Here is a 16,575-nt window from a genome sequence, read left to right as displayed (position 1 = left end):
AGAAAAGAGCTCATTATTATAAGGCAATTAACCTAGGACCTATACCAGGGCCTGGCCCCACCTTCCTGTTTGTTTCCTCACCCAGCATTGTATTGGAAAAGAAATTAAATCCAGATTCCCAGAGAATTTTATATTTTCTACTTTGCAGTAGAGATTCCGTGACTCCAGATTTGCCGGCACCTCCTGCAAACTCAGGGGTCTGGGTCTGAATCAGGGATCGGTATGAAGCTGCAGCGAGTCTCGAGGAAGTGTGTCTTCCGAGGGCCAGCGTGAGCCTTGGAGCGTACACACCACAGGCCGGGACTGGACCTCCTTGTTTGTGGGAGAGGATGGATTCTGAGAATAAACCCCATCAGACCAGTTCTTTCACAGCCAGTTCTAAAATCTGTTTGTTTTTTTTGTTTTTCATTGTTACCACTTTTTTTCCCACCTAAATTGTAAGACTGAAGGACTGACAGGTTGTATTCTGAAGTCCTTGGGTATAGACCGTCCACCGCACCATGTCTTGGTTCCCAAACCCCCACACCCACTTTGTGCATTCCTTCTTTGCTGTTCTTTCTACACCATTCTAGGATTTCATCTATTCCGTTAGAAAACATGGGTTTTAGTGTTCCTGCAGTGTCCATTAAGGGCATACCGAGCCCTCTGGGGCGCTACCCACGTCGCACTGTCTACTGGACAGATGCTGGTTCCAGTCATCCCGCAAATGGTGCAGAAACCAATGCCTCTTCCCTTCTAGGGCTTCTCGAGGTTATTCTGATCATTCTAAATGATTTCATCCCAAAAGTTGTAAGAATAAAATGCATGAGATAATTGTCTTTTTCCCCTTTGGCCATAGCTATAAAGAAGAATGGATCAAATTAGAATATATTATGGGTTCCATTTCAGGCTGTCTTAAGTGTGGGGCTATTTCCAGGTAAGGTGTGAGTGGCAGATGATGTCATAGTCAGGAATGCTTTAATAACCTCAAGACTTTCTTCTGAACTCCCCCAAACTACCCAGTCATATACTGAAGTTAATGGCCCCACTGCAAGTTATGTATGTTAGCAGTTGACATTTTTTGAGTGTGCATTTGCTGCTGTATCCTGTAGATAACACTTTTAAACTGAAAATGCATTCATCTCCTCCTCAAGATTCTCCAGCTCTCAAAATTTTAATATATTGCCCATGAAGAATCTCAACATTTAAGAGTGGGCTAACGTAATCGTCTGTAATTTTGCTTTTCTGCTTTTCTCTTGTAAAGTGGCCTTTGGTCTTTGTTTCACTTATCTAAAAAAAATTCCATGGCACTGGAATTATAGATTTTATTTCAGGTGTTTATTTTAAAATTCTTATGAACTTGGATAGTCTGGTTTCCATGTAGAACAAGATTTCAGTTGCGGTTGGAGCATTTCCATTTGTAATATAGCCCCATAGAAAGCCAAATTAAATGGAAATCGTTGTAGGCCAAATTCTGTTGGATCAGTATTTTTAGCTTACTCTTTTCTTCTTTCAAACACTGCTTTAAATATAAATATATATATATATTAAAATATATGAAAATAAATATTTAAAATATATATATATATATAAAAGCTACCCCCCCACACCCTGCCCCATGCCATATTTTTCTCTCAGCTTCACAGAGAGCTCCCTTGGAGTAGAAATGGTGTCAAGAAAGGTTCTGAATTTATTCAAGGGTTCTTTGCAGTTCGTAGCTACTATGGGGCATAACGGTTGTTACATTTGGCGGCAGTTCTCAGACATGGACGTGCTCCAGAATCACTTGAAGAGCTGGTCAAGGGTGCTGGTTGCCCTCAGACTCTGATTTAGTAGATCTGGACTGAAGTTTAAGGATTTGCATTTCTAACAAGTTCTCAGGTAATATTGAACCCCCTGATCTGTGACCACATTTTGAGAGCCTCTGTTTAATGGTCCTGTCTGCATTCATATGTGGCGTGTGAGGGTCCACACATACATATATACACATGCATGCATGTGTGTATGTGTGTGTGTGTGTTGTGTACATTTGTATTTTTGCAAGTTACACAATCCTGTAAGGTAAGGCCCATCCATGGATCTGATCACGATCACCTTCCAAACCTAGAGGACACTGTGGACAGTGATTCCTTGGAAGGAGTCATGCCTGTAATGTCTGAAAAACTGGTTTATTGGGAAAAAGGACACTCACAAAAGTGAATTTGGAGACTGTAGTATTTGAAATGACAGAAGTGTGGACATTGAGAGGACACAGTACACTGTGCATTAACACTGCCCAAGGGCGCACTGCTATGGTTGGAACTAACTTGCAAAAATCCAGGGATGACGCATGATTGATGACCAAAAGGGACAGCCACCACCAAGGCCAAAAGGATGTGCAATGGATCTCCTATGCATACGGTCTTGTTTAACTGCAGCCCTTGGAGATGGGTATCACTACCCTCACTTTACTGATGAGAAATTTGTGTTCAAACACATAAGGTTGTAAAACTATGATATGATGGAACTGAGATCCAATCCTGTTCATCTTGTCCCCCAAACTACTACCCTTTATACGATGTTACATCTAGTGGAGAAGGAGGAAGACTGCCATTTACTCAGTACTGTACACGTTCCCCCACCCACCAATCAATGCTATTGCCAGATTAATTTTAGTGTTATTATGACTTGAGCATATTAATATATCCTGATTGTAAAATGTTTGCAGAATTCAGGTGTATAGAGTACAAACGTAAAAAAGAACTGCCCATACTGTGTAGCATATACACACCCCATATAAAACACAGTCCATAAACAAATGTATGCAGTACATAGAATAACACATGGTCTGTGGTGTATGCTTCCAGTCCTTTCTATGCATAGACAACATGTATGTGTATGTGTGTGCTTTTTAATCTAAGTGAAATCCTACTACTTGTGTTATTCTGGTTTCCGAGTATATTACTGAATTTAATTCAATATACTGTTTGCTAAAACTCACCAAGTACTTTATATGAAATATCTTAAAAGAGATTTATATGACTTCATTAGACAACTGATAGCTTATATCCAAAAGAAGTCCTCATAGGGAAAAGCAGATTCAATGTTTATTTCTCATAAATGCAAAAAGAGCGACTTCGTAGAAAAGTTCACTGCACTTTTCATGTAGGTAGCCAATGACCATGCACTTTCAACTGCTCAGTGTGTGCAGGAAAAACATTTTCACTGAAAAAAAAAAAAAAAAAAAGGCAGCAAAAGGGAAAAAAGAAGGAAAACTGGCCAAGGGCGAATTTGCAATTCAAAGAAAAAGGTATTGTTGTGTAAGAAGTCAGAATAGAATCTTCTGAGTTTTGCTTGTTCCTTGCCAGGTTCCAAGTGTTTGAGGCTTTAGCCCCACCTTCTTTGAATCCTACAACCATCCTACACACATCTTTTTTGTACAAGACCCCGCAGTGACTATCTATTAGACTCATGTCAGGATTTTGGAGAGGGGGTTCTAACAAAGAAAAAACCAACCCTCTCTTCTCAGAGAGCGTTTGTATCAACATCAATCTGTGAAGGACAAAGCTTTGGTTGTCTGGAAATGGCTCCAGAAACTCAGCACTGAAAATGCTGGCTAACCTCACATGGGTATCGCAAAGTCTATTTTCGCAGTGTTGTGCTTTCTGTTGGTTGGCTTTGAATCTGTGTGGGAATGAACAGCTAGCTTTTAAATGCGTTAATAATTAGAGAAGGCAGATACCTTTCTCTATAAAGCTAGTTATGTTTTTTAGAGTTCAGTAGCACCCCAAGCAAGAAGACTGGGAGGAACTATCAAAACTATCAGAGAAGAATAAAACCAAGTAATAGAGGGGGTTCCCTATGCAGAGCTGTGTATGCTCTGATCCTGGGGATCCTGGCTATGGGATAAGGTCATGGGGACCTGACTGTGATGCTTGCTTTCTACAGATAATTTATGGAACATTCTAGGGAGCCACTTTCAAATTTTGCAAGTTAAAGGAAGTTATTGTTTTAGTTCCTTTTTTTCTTTCCTTCTTTTTTTTTTTTTTTTTTTTTTAAGATTTTGTTTATTTACTTGAGAGAGACAGAGAATGAGCAGTGGGAAGGGGCAGAGGGAGAGAGAGAGAGAAGCAGGCTCCCTTCTGAGCAGGAAGCCCATAGCAGGGCTCCTTCCCAGGACTGGAGAGATCACGACCTGAGCGGAAGGCAGACGCTTGACCAACTGAACCACCCGGTGCCCCTTTAGTTCCTTTTTTTAACTATATTCATTGGTAATATGAAAAAGAGCAGGCAAATTGGTGTTATACAGTTTCACATAGCCAACTTCATATCCTCATGCAATAAATTTATTGCCTGCTAAAGAGTGCTTACGTTTAGATACTATAAAATTACATAATTAGGAGGACTGCCTATAATAATAGCTTTTTAAAAATGCTTTTGTTTGTTCTTGAAAGTTTATCCCCAATTCTGAAACGGTTCTATTAAAAACAACAACAAGAAAACCTGTGCTTTGCAAATAAAGGTTGTTTCTTATACGCACAGTTACTCTTGAAGTAAGTGTAGCTTTTACTGACAAATGAGTGAATTATTCTTACAAATTACCAACCACCTAGGAAAGCGAAGGAAGAGGCTGAACTCACAATATCGGTAACTGAAAATTATCAGTTCCTGGATCATAATGGTTATTCTGATGCCAGGAAATAGTAAACAATATTTGTTATCCAGAGCTTAATTCATGTATTTGTAAAGTTGTCCCATACTGAGCAGGAGCTAAAGCCCTAGACACTGATCTGGCTTTCATCATTGCAAGCTAGTGAAATACTCAGCATTGTCATCTAGTAAGTTGTAATTCTTTAAACATCTACATAATTTTTAAACAAAATCTTCCAGAATTCTAACACAAAAATGAGCATAGCCCTTCAGAAAATCATCACCTTTGGGGAGTGACAACTGTTTCGGCATCGTGATGGTGACAGTCTTCTCTGTCACTGCCAGATTAGGTGACACACAAGGAACTCCATCTGATGAATGTGATGATGACCCAGTGTGTGTACCTCGGTGTTTTCAGTTACAGATTTACTTCATGAGACTTAACTCTAAACTTTTGGGTTTTTCAAATAACAAATCTACTTCTAAAAGAATGCGTTTTTTTCATCAGAGAGAAGAGGAAAAAGTAAGAGAATAGGAGATCAGCTTCGGGGATTATGTGCAAAGACTGGTTCTGAAGAAGGCTGCTATAAAAGCAGCATAGCCGAATTGGGGACAGTCCCCCCCACCCAAGACCACTTGAGCAGTGCTCCCACTCACCTAATTCGCAAGTTCCCCATATGTTGGTGTAAACACAGGAGTGGCTTCTGATGTGTGTGATCACAAATGACACAGTCTTTCTGATCACAGTGGGTTGTTGTCACCAGCCCTCCGCCGAGGCCGGAGAAGAGGCTCCTTTGACTCCCATAATTGATTTAGAGGATCCCCCAAGTTGTTCTAGTCACTTTTCTGAATAAAAATTGCCAAAATCACAAGCCCAACCATACATTATTCCAGAATCAATGCATCTTTTGTAAAAGAAAAGGTGGGTAGGCATGAACACTCTGCTTCCAAGTGATTGATACAAGTGAAGATAAATAATGAGGAACTACATTTTTTTTTACAGCAATTAAGTGCCATACCTGATAATCTCGTGCCTACATGGCATTTGTAATAACTAAATGACACAACTAAATGAAATTTAAAGGGTTTAATTAGGCAATTTTATTAAAATGTCAAAAGCTATTTGCTTACTCTACAGAGATGGTGAATATATTCAAACTTTATTATCCTTTATTTTTTTTTTAAATTCAAATAACTCAGAATGTTAATGCAGAGATCGTGAAATGGACAGAGTGTGGGAACACTCATTCCTGACAGGTCTGGGAGATGATTGTTAGGTTCATGTGCGTGGGGATATATGCTGGCGTCTGTGTCGATCTGCAGCCAGCTCTCTATAAATAAGGAATCAGAGTACTGACAGACAAGTCATGCCACAGCCCGGACCGCTCAGTCCCCAAGAGGGTTCAGGCACCCGAAGGGCAAGCAAAGAAGAGAGAAGGGAGACGTTAAAGGAAAATGATTCATTTCCACAAAGTAGAAATGTGACGATACAGAGACAGTCGACAAAGGGAAAATGGAAGTATGGTGCATGGCCGTGACTCTCCCCCATGAACTCGAGTGGATTGAAGGGCTAGGACAGGGGGTGATGTAGAGGTTCCCCAAGTGGAGACCAGCACAGGTGCCAGAGAACGAGACCCTCCTCTTGCCACCGTCACCCCCTGGTGAATCCAAAGTCAGACAGACCTCCACTGTGGTCTTCCATTTGGCTTTCTCTTCCTCCCCATCTGAGGTTAAAAACTGGGGAACTGAGCCTTGCAAATTGAAATTGAAAGGACTCTTAGGTGGCTCGGTTGGTTAGGTGTCTGCCTTCTGCTCAGGTCACGATCTCAGGGTCCTGGGATCAAGTCCCACATGGGGCTCCTTGCTCAGGGGGGGGCCTGCTTCTCCCTCTACCTGCTGCTCACCTGGCTCCTGCTCTCTCTCCTCCTCTCTGACAAATAAATAGATAAAATCTTTGTTAAAAAAAATGAAATTGAAGGGACTCTCAAAGTGTATCTAATCTCTACCCTTTCTCTCAGGAAAAGCACTTTCAAACAATCCTCAAAAGTTTCCATGAATAAATGAATGAATGAATGAATAAACAGAAAACACGGGGAACCAGGGTAGAAGGACATACACAGAAGCCCACACCTCACACCCCAGACCCTCACTTTCAGGAAATGCTCATATAGAGTCTTTGGGTTAAAGTCTGTTCTACTTATGATCTGAACCCTCTAAAGACAGACTTATAATCAAGAATACTCTTAACGCTTCCTGTTCTTGGAGGCCATTTCGCATTGCAATCTCATGGCACCACCATGAAACCTCTCTGAGAATGGTATTATCCCTGCAGGGGACCTACGTCGTGGATCCACGTAATTCTGTTAAAAAATAAATAAATAAATAAAAATAAAGGAACATAAACGTGAATCATAGGTAGTGTTTTTCATTCCATTGCTTTATTTTAGTTTGAGAGAAAAGGATCGAGCTTCTCCCTTCCTTAATTCCTCCAAGGCCTGCATTTTCTTATCTCTGACCGTTTTAAAACTGTAGTGCAGGAGGTAGAAATTCCTCATGCAAAGACAACCCGCATCTCTCTGGCTCCTAGTGTTTGTTGTACAGAGTCGCGTGTTTCCTTAAAAGGGGGCTCGTCTTTTTAACCCGTTTGTTACCACCGTATGCAAGGCTCACTCTTCTTTCTTGAGTCCAGAGTCTGACTACCCACTTCCTAAGTGCTGTTGGAAAGACCTTCCCTTAAAACTTGCTCTTGAAGGCATCTGTTGATTCGAAAAGACCCTGATTCAGGGTCAAAAGAATTGCATAGGAAACAAAAGCTCTCCTTTTGGCCCCTTGCAATGCTTGCAAAAGAGCCTAGGAGGAGGCCAGACATGGCACATACGGGTAGGTCCATGGGTGCATTTCAATTCCTGTCACCGAAGAAGGGGACATGTCCTTGAAACTGTGTTGCCTGCTTTTCACCTGCATTAAGAAGGAGAGCACTGTGAGAGAGGGAAACAGTAGGGATTTTGAGATGTCTTGATTTCTTTGCTGTGTGTGATGCCGTGTCTTTGGACCTCAATCCCATAAGCAGTGGCAATATTTTCACAGGACTTCCCATCTCCAGTAAATTGTACAACAGTAATTAATTCTCACAGCATCCATTTGACTAAAGCATTATTATCCCTGTATTATAGAGGGAAAAAAAAAACCTGATTTGCCAAACCCCACAAAGAAAGTCAATGTCGGAGTGAGGATTATCGCTCAGGAGGGCCTAAAAGTCTAATCTCTGCTCTGAGATGGTTTTTTTATTTTTAATATTTTTTTCCTGTAGGAACAGATGCCCTGGGGATTTACCAGGTAAATTCACTAAGGGTGTGTGAGTGTAGAGTACAGCTCTGCCCTGGCTGAGTCTCTGTGACCACTGGGCCAGTAGAAGCTGATTAGAGGGCACCTGTTTTCAGAAAGTCCCATCAGCAAAGATATAAAAGTATGAGATGAATTCTTGTGAGAGGAACATAGCCAAAATGTGGGTCTACCCATTTCCCTATCTATCCTGTCAAGGGGTAGTCTTGTTATGTATGGAGTAGACTTATTTTGGCAAAGGTTGGCTAGACGAAGATATTTCATTCACGCTTCTTCCCATAACAACAACCCCTTTATCTGCAGGACATGAATGTCAGGAAATGAGTAGGAGAGATGACCCAGGAGTCTACAAATAGCCCCTCCCCCATATTACTGTAAACCAGGAACCTATGGCCAATATGCGTTGCTCAGTGACTTACCCCGACTCGGACATCCAGATAAGAGACTTACACCAGACTCGCCAGGGAAAGAGGGAAGTGAGACCAGTGCAATGAGACCAGGGCACATCTGCTAGAGGCCAGCACGCGGAAAGCCATAGCTGGGCCCTTGGAGAGCCAAGGCCAAAGCAGAACTATAACCAATACGTAAATGCTCAGAACTCCTGTCCGTCGCAGGCAGGGTTCTCTGACACGGGCCAGCCATGTAAGCTTGTGTGTAGTCTTGAAGGACAACACATTCTAACTGCTTTAATGGTTACTCTTCGTCACGTAAACGTAAACGTGCATTTCCCCGGGGAGTGTTTCTTGAACTCCTGGGGGCTCTGACAGTTATGGAGACAGACAGGGCACCTGTCCCGATAGAGTTGATAGTCCCGGTCGGGGAAAACTCAGTATGCAAGAGCACTCGTGATAGAGCGGCTTCAGCTGGTGATGAGCCCTGGGAGAGAGACAGAGGGCTGGGAGGGGGCGCGAGAGGGGGAGCGAGAGGGGGGGGTCGGGGGCCTTCGGATGTGGGGGTCAGAAACATCCGCTTGGGCATGCCGGTGCCGTGAAGGCGGAGAAGCCAGCGGGGCCAGGATCATTCCTGACTTGGAGAGGAGCGCAGTGCGCGAGCTAGGGGAACAGAGCAGGAACAAAGGTTGGAGGCAGCAGCCAGTCCCTTATAGGACCCTGGAGGGTCCCACACAGATCTGATTGCAGTGCGTAAAAAGGGATTCATGGTGACTTGGAGGGTTCAGGAGGGTCCTGATCTGGGTTGGGGGAATGAAGGTGGCATTAATCAGGATGGGGTTGGGGGAGAATGGGTGGCGCAGTATCCTCGGGGGCGGGGGTTGGGACAGAAACATCTTCCAGACATAATAACAGAGTAACTAACACTTGCTGAGCAGAGACCATGTGCGGGGCACTGAGCTCTCTCGCTCGACCCCGTAGCATCCCCAAGAGAGAGACAAGCCTGATCATTATCCTCTCTCGCAGCTGAAAAAGTTGGGGCTGAGAGGGTGCAGGCTTCCACCTCTGATATCGAAGCTCATAAACAGAGTAGCCCTGGGGGTGCGGGGGTGGGGCTGAGCCCCCATGTTTGGCTCCAGGGTTCCTGGCCGTTCCCACGGGAAGCCCTACCTGGCCAATTTTTGAAAGGTAGATAATTCAGGCAGGGCAAGGAGCCCCAAGAACCATGCTGTTTTTTACTCCGGGGAGAGCATCAATATCAGAATATGGGTACAAGTCCCAGCTTTGTTTCCCTTAAACTCGATATCTTTATTCTCTCTAACATCTTCCGGGAAGGCGGTATTGATTGTACCACATTTCAATAGTACATGTTGATTGCAAGGAGGAGAAAATGCGTACATTCTGGTAGACGGCAGGTGCAAAACAATTAAAGAAAACTTGGGACAAAAGCCCTCCCGGAGTCTGGCTTCCCCCATTCAGACTCGAGGAGGAGGCCACATTCAGCACCAGGCAATTTCAAACAGTGAATACCTTGTTTTCCACGGACAAAGGGACTGTGCAAATTGAGAATTGTGAAGGAATGCCAGTTTGGAATTTGAGCTTTACGAAAATATTTTGGTTTAAATTTAATTAAGGAGCTTTGCCGTCTAAAGATTAAAGCATAAAAAATAGTTATCTTTCTGGGAAGGATGTTCCTGCTGTTAAGGCTTTAAATGAGAAGAGCATCTTCTGGGGCATGAGAACAGGTGTTCCTTCCTGCAAAGACCGAGGTGCTTGAGCAAGAGTCCATAAGAATGCAGAAGAAGGGTATGGGGGGGCGTCTCGCTAGAGGCCGGATTTACTGAGAAGAACAATCTAGAAGGAGAGACATGGGGAATGCTGGCGTGATCATGTCAGCCCTCGAAAGAGCTTCTGGTTAAAAGCTGAACTAGGACAACGGTATGAGTTGGTGGTAATTCCTACAAGCTAGTCTGGGTTTTACATTGTAATCTTCTTATTTCTGTTTAGTGTCATAAGGAAAGAAACTAGAGGCAAGGACGAAGAGCGCGTCCCCAGAAAGGAGAAAGGAGCCAATCCTGAGCATAGAGATCTTTGTATATACTGATCCCAGAGCTAAGAAGGGATGTACTCCTTGACACAGCAAGCAAGAACGAGATCTGGACAGATTTGCCACCTTCAGGGAAGATTATGCAAAAACAGAGTAGACAGAGGCCCTGTTTTGGGAGGGAAAGTAGGGAAGTCAGGAGGGGGATGCTGTTCCCCTTGCCTACCTCCTAGGCCACCTCCAAAGCAGGCTTGCTCAACGGGAGCCCCCTGTGCATACGACCCCTGTTTTTGGCATGTACGTGAGCTTTGGTACATAGAAATTCTATGGAAGGAAAAGCAAAAATTTTTGACATTGTCCTTGGGTTCTGAAACTTGCAGGATAGTGATTAGGGTTTGTTTTGTTTGGTTGGTTTTTTTTAAGATTTTTTTTTTTTTTTTTAGCTGAAAGAAAGAGAAAGAGAGAGATATTGAGGGGTGGAGGGGCAGAAGGAAAGAGAAAATTTTCAAGCAGACTCCCCACTGAGCATGGAGCGGGACCCGGGGCTCGATCCCAGAACCCTGAGATCCTGACCTGAGCCGAAAACCAAGAGTCAAACGCTTAAGCGGCTGAGCCACCCACGCACCCACACAATAATTATTAGTTTTAAAATACACATAATAGGCGGGATATCCTGAGGTTAAAGGACTATTTCAGAGTTGAACTCAAGTGGTCCCTTATTGGTTTGTTCAGGGTTTTTTAATTGATTTGATCGTTGATTTCTTTTACTTTATTTTACCTTATTGACTGCTCATTGGTCGGTGTTCATTGTTGTCTTGTGTAACGGTGAAGGGTTCCCTGCAGTGTGCCATCTGCCCAGAACCTGGTTGGAGGACCATTCTTGGACATTCTCCCTGCTGAGCAGGAAAGACAGAAGAGGGGCAGGAGTGGGCCATGATACTGGGCGTGAATTAGGCATCTCTCGGACAGGCTGGAAACTCTTCAAGGGCAGAGATTACATCATATTCCCAGCACCTGCCGTACTGTCATCTCCTCCTACCGCAAGATCTGTGGAAATACTACTGGACGATTTCAAATGACATATGCATTCATTCACAGATTCTGACTCTACCTCTATATTGTGGCAAGCAATGTCCTAGGCCCTGGGAACAAAATGGAAATAAGTGTTTTGCTGGGGTAGTAAGGAAGCAAACCGACGAGACAACAAGATCATTTCAGAAGGTAGTAAGAGCCATTTTATTTTTGTTTTTATTTTTAATGGAGGTATAGTTGTCATAGAATATTGCATTAGTTTGAAGTGTACAACATAGTGATTCAACAATTATACATAATGTGAAATGTTCCCCATAATAAGTACAGTTACCATCTGTCACCATACAAAGTTACTACAGTATCATTGACTATATTCCCTATGCTGTATATTACATTCTCGTGACTGACTTATTTTATAACCAGAAGTTCGCACCCCTCAATCCCTTTCACCTTTTTTTGCCCATTTCCCCCCAATCCATTCCCTATGGCAACTCCCAGTTCGTTCTCTGCATTTATGAGTCTGTTTTGGTTTTTGTTTATTCATTTGTTTTGTTTTGGATTCCACATATAGGTGAAATCATATGGTACCTATCTTTGTCTATCTTATTTCCCTCAGTATAATACCATCCAGGACCATTCATGTTGTCCTGAATAGCAAGATCTTATTCTTTTTCACGTCTAAGTAACACTCCATTGTGTATACGTACCACGTCTTCATTATTCATGCATATATCGATGGACATTTGCTTTGCTTCCATACCTTGGCTATTGTAAATAATGCTGCAAAAAAAAAGAGGCGCCCATATCTTTTCGAATTAGTGTTTTTATTTCCTTCACGTAGATATGCAGATGTGGAGTTAATGGATCATATGGTAATTGTATTTCTAATTTTTTGAAGAATTTCCATACTATTTTTCCCAGTGGCTGTACCAACTTAACATTCCCTCCAGCCATGCACAAGGGTTCCTTTTTCTCCACATCCTCACCAACACTTGCTATTTCTTGTCTTTCTTGTTTTAGCCATTCTGACGGGCATGAGGTGATATCTTACTGTGGTTTTGATTTACATTTTCCTGATGGTTAATAAGGTTGAGCATCTTTTCGTATGTCAGCCATCTGTATGTCTTCTTTGGAGATATATCTATTGAGGGCAATTTAAAAAAGCTATTATGTGGGACACCTGGGTGGCACGGTCAGTTGTGTCTCTGACTCTTGGTTTCAGCCCAGGTAGTGATCTCATGGCCGTGAGATCGAGTCCCGCATAAGGCTCTGGGGTCAGCGCAAAGTCTGCTGCGACTCTTCCTCCCTCCCCCTCTGCTCCCTCTGCTCATGCTCTCGCGCTCTCCCAAATAAATAAATAAACACATCCTTTTAAAAAAAAAATCTTATGTGTTGGAGTAATAAAGAAGCTACTTAAATGGGCTGATCAAGCAAATTCGACTTTGAGAATGTCGAATACATACTGAGTCCAGAATAAGAAATTCCCAGGTATCCAAGGATTTAGGGAGGGGACCTTGTAGACGGAGGCACCGGCTAGCCCACAGAGCCCAAGAGAACTTCTGGCCTTTGTTGTTTTCCTGGCATGGAAGGGCCAGTATCACTAGGCGGACACATCATTTCCCATTTAAGCATGGGGCATAAGGGTATTTTGTCCTTTATGGTCAAACCCAGATGTTCCTTATTGACCTTTTATCAAGTGGAAAGAATGGAATTCAAGTAAGCTGAAGTAGTTATCAGGTAACCGTATATGACATCATGTTTTAGCATTTCAAAGGATAGAACTCTGTTCAGGATGTTTGCCCCTTAGCTCTCTCCGAGATAAACATTTGTGATAATGTGTTGAAAAGAGCATAAGGTTTCAACAGTCCTTTCGCTAGAATGCTACCCTCTCTGGGGGGTGGGGGAGTAGAAATTGCATAGTGGATCATTTGTTTAAATGCCAAGAATCAGTAAATAGTATAAACAAATTCTCAATAAAATCGTCAAAGGTATTTTCCCACTGCAAGGGAATTAATCATTGCCATATTTTTAAGTGCTGCTGTCCAATTTTTTAAATAATGTACAGCATTTAGCTTTGTTATTTGCCTAGAGAAAAGAATGTTTCAATGAAAATTGTCAGCTGAGTTTTCTTAGGTTATCTGATTTTCCGTTGTTTATCTTGTGCTTATTATCTTTCAGAGTGACATATTTAGTATAGTGTGTATGTAGGTACAGACCTTTCCACTTGGCAAGTTTCAATACCTCTCTGCTATGCATGCAGAGTCTTAAATAAAATGAAAGGAACTGAATTCTGTGTTGGTGACAGCACCACCTTGTTAAACAGAGCTGGGTTAATTTCATTTATTATTATTACGAAGAACAGTATAGAAAGAGCAAGAAGCATTTATAAAAGACCTACTTGGCAGTGGCCTCTCAGGTCTATGTTGGGACAAAATGTCCTGACTTGAAAATAAAACAGAAATTTTAAAAACATAGCTTTACTGGGAGGTCAGGTCCCACAACTGGGGAGTGTTTAAAGAGAAAGCATAAAAGAGGAAATAATAAATTTTAAATTATCTGCAGTGTGGTCAGAATAAGATGGAGTTTGGTGGATTAATTTATGTTGAATATTCAGAGCAAGATTAGATAGCAATGTTAACCAAATCCACAGATTTTCCTGGGGTGAAAATATCTCGTTTCAGAGAAACCGTATGTTAGGCAAGTATGTTCGTTGGAGGTAGAGGGGCTGGGGGGTGGGGGGAGGGGAGGGCGTTTTGTTGTTTTTTTAAAAAAATTTTTTATTGTTCCCATTTCCATCTGTTACAGGGAAATCAGGTACTTCCAAGCACTCTTTAATATGACAACTGTTAAAAAACAAAATTATGCGTTACCTTTTGGGCTGCGAGCTGCTCAAAGGTAGACAAGATAATAGGCTTCCTGTTCAGAAAAAAAAAGAGTGCTGTTATCATTGTTTATTTTTATAGCTACTCTTCGCTCTTAATCGTGCAGACCCTGTTGGCTGAGTCATTTGCCTAGACATCTCCCGGGGACAGATGAGTTATCAGAGCCACACGGTGCTGCCTTATGAAGGGGTGACCAAGGAGGCTAGAGTCCCAGTTCCCCAACAGGTCCAACTGCCGAAGGCAAAACTGCTCTCTCCTCGCCAGTAACATCGCTGCTTTTTTTTCCTTCTTTTACCAAGAGGCCCAGCCCTAGCCATAGAAGCTGCTCCACAGGCAATTTCAAATTCCAGGCCCCCGAGGACGTATTTGGAAGAAGCCCCCCTATTTAAACAGTCGTGCAGAATTACTTACATTGCATGCGCGACTTCGGGAGAGAACGTGCAGGGAGCTGGGGGACCCCCTCGGCCGCCTGCCCTGTTTCTGTGGTTCTCCTTCGTCCGGCCTCAGACTTGTCTCTTCCTTCTTCCTTCCTCTTCTGCCATTTACATGTTTCCTCCGGAAGTGAGGAGGGAGGAATGACCAGAGCTACGGGTAAGAAGCTCAGAGCAGCTGGGTGGCCGGTGCCACATGGCCTCTCTGAGTTTCTGTCTCCTCGCTGGTGAAGTGGGGATTACGTTAATCACGATCTCTTGGGTGCATGGGCCACCGGGAGCCCCAATCAATGTTTGCTTTTGTTACTCCGATGCTGAAAGGGGGGCTGCGTACGGGACAGGAGACGCGCCTGGGAGCCAAGTGTCCTGGACCCAACTCTGCCCCTGGCTGGATTCTCGTCTGACCCCTCCCAGGGCCAGAAGCCCCCCAACCCAGGTGCAAAAAGAAGGAGCTGGACTAAGCCCCGTCCCTCTGTGACATTTCATGATTTGATTAATTTAATGCAACAGGCTCGTCCAGTGGAGCTGGCGCGTCGTCAATAGAGATGGAAATTGGTTGAGCACCAACTGTGTGCCGCGTGGTGCTAGTGTGGGCTTGGGGGATAAAAAGAGATTTCAGACAAACCCCTGTGTCATGCCCGGCACGCTCTGTGTTTTGTGCTAAAACCAACAGCACGGTCCGTGAGTGCCACAGAGGGGAGGCTATGAATGAACCCCCAGGGGACAAACACAGGGACGACGGGACCAGAGCAGAGCAGTTGGGGCACAGGGGCCTGGGCGAGATCTGCTACGAGACCAAAGAATAAGGAAGCCTCCACACGGCCCTGCACAAACCAACCGTTTAAAGATGCTTAGCTGGGCTAAGAAAACCCACATCAGTTACTAAAATTATTGCCTTGTCTTTAATGATCTACAGTTTCCTTATTTGCTCTAACGCTTTGCACAGTCACATATTTGTTTCTTTCTCTTTTTTTCTGGTTGGGCTTCAAAAATATTCCTGTTGAATGTGACAGATTATACATATATAGGTGTATGCATAGAAATAAAGTTACTGCTTATGATGTGATTGCTTGGAATTATTAATAGTACCATCCTTAGGATAAAATGGGGATCAGTACTCGTCATACCTTAGAAGTGCAATGAAATTCATTACCTACATAGGAGATTTTGAGGGCAGTGCCTGTTTTCCCATGTGCGATGCGGGGTTCTGTGCCGTGAGACGAGATAAATGGATAAGCCATCTTGGAAGCCTTGCTAAATTCACAAAGCCAGCCATCTATCAAGACAGATACTCGTGTTTACATAATTATGAAATATAGAAAAGAAAATATGGATGTACGTAATGTTTATGAGCCACTTACATAGTCCCTGTTTCCTTTCGTTCTTTTTTTTTTTTTTTAATTCTCTTTTGTATGCTTTTCTTTTTCTGTCCTTCTTGGAGAGTGCTCTCTGCGCATCGTGGCTGCTCCTAGCAGTCTTCTTGCCCACATGCTTGATAAGACTTGTCTTCAGCCAGAACCCCAGATGCTCTGGGCAGCCCGCGGTGTCCCTGGGGATTGCTTTCACATTTTGGCCCTGCTGGGCCTTCAGGCTTTCATATCCATTTTTATTTAATATCTCAGTCCAGGGTTGACAAGGCTGTAAAAATGTAGCCTCAACACATGCACATTGCAGAGATTTCAGATTTCTCTCTTTCTAGAAGATTCTTTCTCTACCTGTCATATGGAGCACTCCTGCACGCAGACCACGGGCCTATGGGCAGAAATTTCTTCCAGTCACCTTCTCGGAGATAGGCTGGTCCTTTTACCACCTAGGTTCATGCAGAGAACAAATGCAGCTTCCGTGGT

The 16,575-nt window shown here is 43.2% G+C and overlaps 1 protein-coding gene and 1 long non-coding RNA gene across 4 annotated transcripts in view; one reads left to right on the top strand and one right to left on the bottom strand.

Annotated features, from left to right (window-relative positions):
* Positions 1-16,575, top strand: part of TENM3 (teneurin transmembrane protein 3) — a 2,451,411-nt gene that overhangs the window by 1,969,374 nt on the left and 465,462 nt on the right. The gene's annotated exons all lie outside the window — the stretch shown is intronic.
* LOC309855238 lies at positions 12,148-14,796 on the bottom strand. Its single transcript, XR_014306692.1, has 3 exons — positions 14,709-14,796; positions 14,286-14,331; positions 12,148-12,195 (listed from the first exon to the last, which is right to left on the bottom strand). It is a non-coding gene; the product is annotated as an uncharacterized lncRNA (long non-coding RNA).

This window comes from Mustela nivalis, assembly GCF_964662115.1.
Source record: "Mustela nivalis genome assembly, chromosome: 20".
NCBI classification, from domain to species: Eukaryota; Metazoa; Chordata; class Mammalia; order Carnivora; family Mustelidae; genus Mustela; species Mustela nivalis.
Note: the sequence above shows the minus strand (reverse complement) of the source record. Positions and strands in the feature narration are given on the sequence as shown.